Here is an 8013-nt window from a genome sequence, read left to right as displayed (position 1 = left end):
GGTGAGACACAGGTGATCGTTCGCCCGAGGGTGAACTCACTTCCTGCATTTTGAGCTCGTGATACGCGGACCGAACGCGGCTGCACTTCGGGATCATATTCCCTGAGAAGACTTTTACTTCCGTCTTTCCATGTAGCTCATTTACAGACAACCGGCTCTTTCAACGCGTCTACCAACGATCCGACTTGCCGGTGGCCGCATTGAACAAAAATATTCGCGATCATCGCCGCGTCCGATTCGTCGATTAAATCTTTCGATCGAACGTGCGAATCAAACGGTACGTCCGATCGAGGGAACCGAAATTTGCAAAGTCAGAGTGGCTACTCAATTTGAATCGAGTTGCGTACAGTCGGGACGAAAGGAGTCGTTACGGACGCAAGAAAGCGGAACATTCGGTTTCGCTATCTTTCCCGAAATCTGCTGTTACGAAAATTACATTGAAATCCTTCCCGTGACTCGTTACGAATCTTCACGTAACGTTCAGATAACTCTACTACCGATATCGCACGATGCCCTCTCTCCTCTCGTGATCTAGAGACGAGTCGATTCTTCAGATATTTTATCCGACTACTTCTCTACGAGGTGAACGGTGAATCTGGAAGAGCCTAAAAAATAGAACGAATCATTTTCAAACGTGAGGAACGTTTCTCGTAGAATTCTTAAATCCGCGAGAATGTTAGAAAAGATAGAGAGAGAGAGAGAGAGAGAGAGGGAGAGAGAGAGAGAGAGAGAGAGAGAGAGAGAGAGAGCGGAAATCGATCGAGCTTCCAAATTCATCGAAGCTGATCTTGAAAATGGATCGTTATTTTTCCTCGTTCCACATGAACCGGAGAATTAATGTCTACAGGCCTGAACGGGAATCCGACGTCCGAACGGACAGAAGTTTCGCCCGCTCGGTCGTACCGTAACGAGGACGACAGCGGAGGGAGAGGCAAGGGGGATCCTCGAGTCACGGGACATGCAAGGGGATCCACGAGTCACGCGGTGCAGTGAAAGTGTTGTCGAAAGAGAAACGGAGAGGAAAAACAGGTGTTCCCCTCTTCCTCTCGTCGACGTTAACGACACCGACGCGATTGTACGCTCAGCGAACGAGATGAGCAAGAAAATCGAACTCGCGGAAATCCAGAATCACGCGTGCACCGCTTCCGTTCTCGTCGACAATGCGAAGCGATGAAATTCATCTGAAACGATTTTATCCGTCGGTCCTCCCGGCCTTCCGCGTCGATTCTTCAACCTTAACTTCACCTACTCGGGGCGTAACCATTTTACCGAATCGTTCGCTGGTGCGCGCTGCGTCGAATCGCAGACTTCCGCGTTCTAACAACGCGTTCGAAAACTGAGCGGTGTTTATACGATAAACGGAAAGTAAAACCGTGTCCATCTCGCCGTTCATTGCTATTCGCGATCCTCGAATCGGACTGCGCACGTTCGTGCAAAACGAAATACAGATGCGCTCTGCGTTTGTTCACTGAATGGCACGCAGTTTGCTTTTAATATTCTGTGCGTATCTACGTCTTCCAAAGTTTGACACGCTCGTGTCTGTCATGTAAATACGTGGCGTGTCTGACGGTAGACGTTAGAATTACTTTCAGCGAGTCCCTTTTCGAAACGCGATGAAGCGCGCACGAAATCGGTCGATTAAAGAGCGTCTCGGTTTTAATTAATTATCGTCTAAATATTGATCGACGCTGACGATTCATCGTGGCGAGAGAACGGCGATGCTCCGGGAACGCTTTCTACTTCAACCGGTAACGTAATCCTCCTCGAAATTGGAAACTGCGACTACTGCGACAAAGAAGCCACGAAATGTCGTTGAATCAAAGGTCTCCTAAAATTGATGGAACTTTAAAACAAAGTTTCACCATCTCTGAATCAAGTTTCACTTTATTATGCACGAAAAAATATGTATGCAAAAGATTTGCATACGTTCTCTCGTCCACTTTCATTTCCTCTCATTAACTTTTTACAATTGCACAACTTTGTTCAACGTCGTTTATCGTAGAAGAGCGCAATGCGTTTCGTAGTACCGCGAAATACGAACAGATCATCACTTTGCATCCGGATCGCGACCAGCAGAGAAACGTATACTTTACACGTAAGCATCGTGCATCGCATCGATGTCAGACGAATCTTACCAGTACACGATATTCAGCATCGATCGACTTTTCGAATAATAATCGAGACAGCCGATGCGTTCTCGGAACCAGTCTCGCACTGTCCCTGGGCCGCGTCGAAAATCTAGTTTGATCAGGATTAATTTTATTCATCGAAACCGGTGTTCCACCAAAATAACGACGCAGAAACATTTGTCTTCGGTATTTTTTCGAACAGAGAACGCAGGCTCCTGCCTGGCGAATCCCATACCTGACTACCGTAAGAATTCGCAGAGTCGACGCGAGACGGAAATTTCACGAGACCCACCGTTGCCTCTCAGAATTCAAAACGAAACGCGCATTCGTCGTTCGAATACCGAGGATCTTGTTTTTGAAATCTCTCTTAGCGCGTCGTCGTTTCGTTCGCGAACTCGAGAAGATCGAGGTGGACTCTCTGTCCAGAGGCGAACGTAGCGAGGCAAGGAAAGTGGAAGAAAGGAATCTCGTCGGTCGTTCCTCGTGAAATTTGGGTTCACGTGACCGAACAACTGCTGCGTGCGTCTCGTCAGAGACAGATTCCATCGTGAATAGATCGAAATTTCTACTCGCTTAGAAAGATCCTCCGGTCTCACGGTTCGAACATAGAATAGAAAAATGAAATCACACGATCCGAACGTCATACGATCATACTCGAACAGCCCTCGACGTTGCGAATTCGAACTTCTCGATACAATTTCCTCGGAAAAAGGTAAAACTGTTAATCGAGTTTCTACGTTTCGTAACACCGGAATCGCCACCTACGAGACGAGATACCTGGATATACCGTTCGAGATAAGAACGCCGGGTTCCTTTTTCTCTGTAACGTCGAGGCGGCGAGGGGCAACCGGCATAAAGTCGATTTCTGTGTCAGTGTGTCATACGGGCCGGTGTCGACGTAGCAGGAGGCAAGCGTTACTCAATGAGCAATTCCCCGCATGTGACGGGCATAAATATGCTCACGCGTGTACGTTCGTCCCGTCACGTCGAGTCGCGTCACCAGCTTCTCTAGACCGCGAACAGTTCCACCAGTGGTAAAACTGGATCGCGCGATCGAGATCGGCTCGTAGCTAATAATGTCTTTATTAGCGCTCTCTGCGCTCATGGCAATTTCTGTCGAACGAAGCTGATACCGTCCCGAGAAATTATTCCCGCTTCTCAGATTTGTATTACGTAACAATTCGACGTACGGGGTGTCGCGACGGTGCCGAGATTCCTCGAACGAGGACGATTCGTTACGTCGGTCGTGATCACGTTCTTAAAAAATGCGTTTACGACAGGGGAGTGCGACGTGACATCGCGCTCGTCGAATGATTCGAACGAACGAAACTTCAGTAGAATCAGAGAACAGGTGGTCGGCCCGTACCTTGCGTTACGCATCCCGCGTCGTGACTCTCGGCGCGATTAAATGTAATTGAAGTTTCCCCGTTCCATCTCCTGACCATTCGTAGAAAGAAGTGATCAATGACAACAGTAAAAGTTTCTGATCGACTCGAGGTCGAAGGAGTTCGGTGCGTGCACGTTTATGCAGGAAGATTTGGTCACCCGACGCGGTCAAATATGGTAGGTGATACGCGCTAAAAGCATAGCGACTTTCTCCTACTTGCGTTACATCTCGTTACGCCAGGAGGATCGTTCTGGAACGCAATCGCAAATAGGACGGATTCGCACTATCAGCCACGGTCGATGGACTCAATGAATGTTAATCGTCTGCCGTTGCTCAACAATTACACTGTTCTGTTTCGTCGCGCACCACCGCTGTACGCTTCGCGACGAGAACACGTCGGAAATTCGTCAAAACGAATCGTTGGGAAAACGTAACAATTCATTTGTCGGACGAGCCCTGCCTTCGGAACGTTTCAGTTTATTCATATAAAATCGTTGCGTCGTTCGGAAATCGAACACGTGGACGTATCATCGGCATTAACCCTGATCGACCCATCGCCTCTGTGTCAGTACGATACGCGCGCTACTATTCGACGCATGCCAAACAACGTCGGCTGTTTTCAACGCGTTTTCATCCTCATCAGCCGTGACAATGACGTTGCGCACGTAAACGTAACAGGAACGATCTTTCAACGTCACAGAGATGAATACAGATTCCATTTACCAAGTCCGACGTTGATCCTTATTCGCGATTTCTCTGCTAATTAAAGTCTGTGAAGAATCCAAAGAAATCTCACCGGTCACGGTCATAAAGTTTCGTCCCGCTTGCTTCCGAATCGAAGATTATAATCCCGCATCGACGACGCTGAGGACGTGCGACGACGCCCAGGACATCTTCGAAACGAAGACCACATGACTACGACGTTACGACGAATAAAAGAGGACTCGACGGGAGACAAAGCGTGACCAAGGCGAAACGTACGATGACGCTCGTGGGAAGGTGAAGCAACGTTCGCGACTTCGTTCGTTCACAGAAACGATCTTCGGTGCGGTGCAACGATCGAAATGCCAATTCGATCGATCACGCCGGAGTGAGAACTTTTTTCAGAACCGACGGTAATCGCGTGACACGATCTGAAAGATGTTCAGCGCGCTCGACGTTACTGGTGACAGGGCGACCGGTCGCGATCGGATAAGCTCGGTCGAGACCTTCTCGACCCGTCGCGTTCCGCGGCGAATGGAAAAGGGGACAGTATCTCTCGCTCCTCTCCAAACGCGATTCCATTTGAACATGTGCGATGCACGTATTACGTTTCGCGGGTTCTCTCGCGAGGACACGCTTTATTTTCAATCTCGAGGAACTCTCTGGATGAACCATCGCGCGCTAAAGGACACTCAGTTCTCCTCGATTACTCGGCGAGGACGAACTACCAAGGCCGCACCCGACCTAATCTACCGCTCATAAATTCATTTCTGAAACGGGAGAGGAAAAACCGAGGACGATCTGTCAGACGCCTCGAGTAAACGAAACGACTTTGACGATCGATCCGATGCGTGATCGGAACGACGGCCGAGATCTGTGGATTCGATTTGTGGACCACCGCGCGAGAGAAGACGAACGTCTCGATGCCGATCCTTTCAGCGATGAACGAGTGCACGAGGTAGCAACGTTTAGTCGTTCATACATTGCGACACCTGTTTTGAATTTCTAATCTCGCTCGATGCAGCCTCTCTCGCCAACGTTACCAGCCTAAATACAGATCGAGAGAATCTCGATCCATCTTTCGGATCGACGAATCAGCGGAATCTCGGAGACGTCTCGATCAAAAATCTTAAGAATCGTCGTAGGATCGACGATTGATTCCGCGACGCTTAAACCACGCCCGAGGACGACGAAGAACGTTCTCGAACGACTCGGGATTTTAGAATAGAATCAAACGCCATGGGACCCGCGAGGTGGCCGTTCGTTTGGCAGACCGAGGCTCGTTCGATGGAAAGGAACGGGAGCCAGAGGACGAGCAGGAACCGGTGTACAACGAATAAACGAACCGTGCACTGACCCGCTTTCCGTCGACAGACATCCTTGTTTCATAATAACCACGCGATTCAACGACGAGATGCTCAGGGGTCTGGCTCGGCTCGTCGTAACTCGTAACCCGGGAAAGATGCATCTGGAGTGTGTTAGTCAACCGCGTAGTAGCACGCTCTCGAGTACACAACGGGCCACATCGAGTCCGTTGCGAAACCCTCGCTAAGCTTTGCACACCGCTGCTGTCCGTCCGTCTATGCACGCCGCCTTTGACTCGAAGACACGCGTTCCTCCCGTAACGAAGAATCTCGGTCCTTGACCCAATTTCTTCGTTCAAATCGCTTTCCTCGTTATCCGCCAAAGCGGTTGCACAGGATAAATCGATGTGACACTGTTCATTTTACCGAACAGCCCTCGAGATTGGATTTCGTTTCAATTAAATTCTACCAACACTGTCACCGTAGCGGTGGTTGTACGGGACGCCAGACGGATCACTGTGTCCCTCAATTGTTGTATGAAATACTCTGTGAAACGTCGAGCATGATCGTGAATCGATACTCGAGAATGATTGGTAGCAGAGATGGATCTCGATACAAATCCCTAACCAGGGTCAAAGTATAATATAACACGTTGGATCTTAAACGACGTACACCTGTTTCTATCGATGCACAGCCATACGGGAGAGTATCGTCGAATCAATTCTGCGGACGAGACGAATCTGAGTGCGTGGAGATTGAAGATCGACTCGAAAAGGTAGTAGCAAATCATTGAAATCGACAGAAATAGAAGTTCATCTCGCTGTTTACGTGGCCAGACATTCGTCACGTGAATCGCCTGAACCCTATTTTCCTAGATAAAAAACGGAACGTGTCCTGAACTCGAGAAACGAGCTCGCTCCTGTCGTACATACGACGTGAACGACAAACATGCACGGCGACGTTTATCCGATTATATTCAACAAAAATATCCTGGGCGAGAGGTGGTAAATGAGTCAGCGGTATTATTTTCGGACGCGATCACGTCAGAGCCTGAAATATCGTAGAAAGGACGAGGGAGGAATGCCTGCATGCGCCCACGGACACGAAATTAATGAAGCACGCGGCATGCTCGACAATTTTTGTGCTTCCAATATCATTTCGAGGTCAGATCCGATTCGCCTATAAAAATTATTGTCAGAAGGGAAGACAGAGAGAGCCCCGTTCACCCGTGAACCAGTTTTTCCCGACCTCGAAACGGTTTTTACGTGAACCGAAATTCGAACCGAACCATCTCTCAAAGTCGGAACGATTCGTTACAGGGCAGGTCTTGCGAGTTCTTGCGCAACGACGGCTCGACCACAAGAAAAAAAAAAAAAATTGGATTTTCTAGGCACACGTGCGTCAATCGACAAACCCGTTGCAGGCTTGCACACGGTGAACACCGCGTGGCACGCGCACGAAACTCTCGGCTCCTTTACACGCGTCTCACGAATCTTCCGTAGATATAAAATGTATAAACGTCGGATCATCGTCGGAGAAAGTAACGTCGTAACGATTACGGTTCGCCGTTTGAAAAGCGTATCTGTCGAGTACTACACTACGAGAAGGAAATGAAAAAGTAAGCAACACCCGTCTCCGGGCGTGAACCATCCTGCGCCGCGTGCGTCTTCTCTGAAACGAGCAGTTCTCGACGAACACCTGTCGAGGCTCGCGGACGGACGGCGCGAGACGTCGATCATGCGTGAATTAGATAAGAAGCAATTTTACGTAAAGACGGCAGCCGATCGAAACGCGCTTTCCAGGATCCTGAGGCCGATGCAAATCAGCGGTAGGATCAGCTCCGATCTCGAACGCGCAAACAACGGTCGCAGATACAAATCATGCACTTGATCTCGCTGCATCAACAGTCATTAAGATTTCTAAAGGATGACGATCACGTTACGTATTAACGCGATCTTATCTTTGAGAATCGTCTATCGTGACTGCATCCACGCGAATCCTGTTATTCTCGACGCGCCTTCGTCGAAGCGGAAACATTTCGAGAGTCGTCGAATCTAACGGCGGGGTATCTAGAGACGACGATCTCCCAAATGTCCGTCGTTCACGCGGAGAAGTTCTCCGATCGTTATTTTCCGTGTAATTTTTACTTGAAAACATCAGATAATGGTCTAGGAACGAAAGACTGAAGGCTCGCGTGACGTCAACGGGGATTTCCTTTCGTTGAACGACCGTTGCTCTCGTCGTTCTCCTCTCAGGAAGGACGATCAAGTTTCCCATGCCGTTGTCACGCTCGCTTTAGAGAATAATTCAGATCCGGTTTCGCGCGCGGAACAACCGAGCCGCGTCCTCGCCTGCATAATTGATTATGAAAACGCAAAATAGCCACGCATCCGAGCGGAATGTGTACAAAGTACGCGCTATCGTTGGCGATCATTTTCCGCTTTACCGTTACCGACGAACGGAACTTACTCGCTATACGACGACTACGATC

Source organism: Ceratina calcarata, unplaced genomic scaffold (assembly GCF_001652005.2).
Source record: "Ceratina calcarata isolate Rehan_Ccalc_2016 unplaced genomic scaffold, ASM165200v1 scaffold569.2, whole genome shotgun sequence".
NCBI lineage: Eukaryota > Metazoa > Arthropoda > Insecta > Hymenoptera > Apidae > Ceratina > Ceratina calcarata.
The sequence above is the reverse complement of the archived record's forward strand: the minus strand, read 5'-3'. Positions refer to the sequence as shown.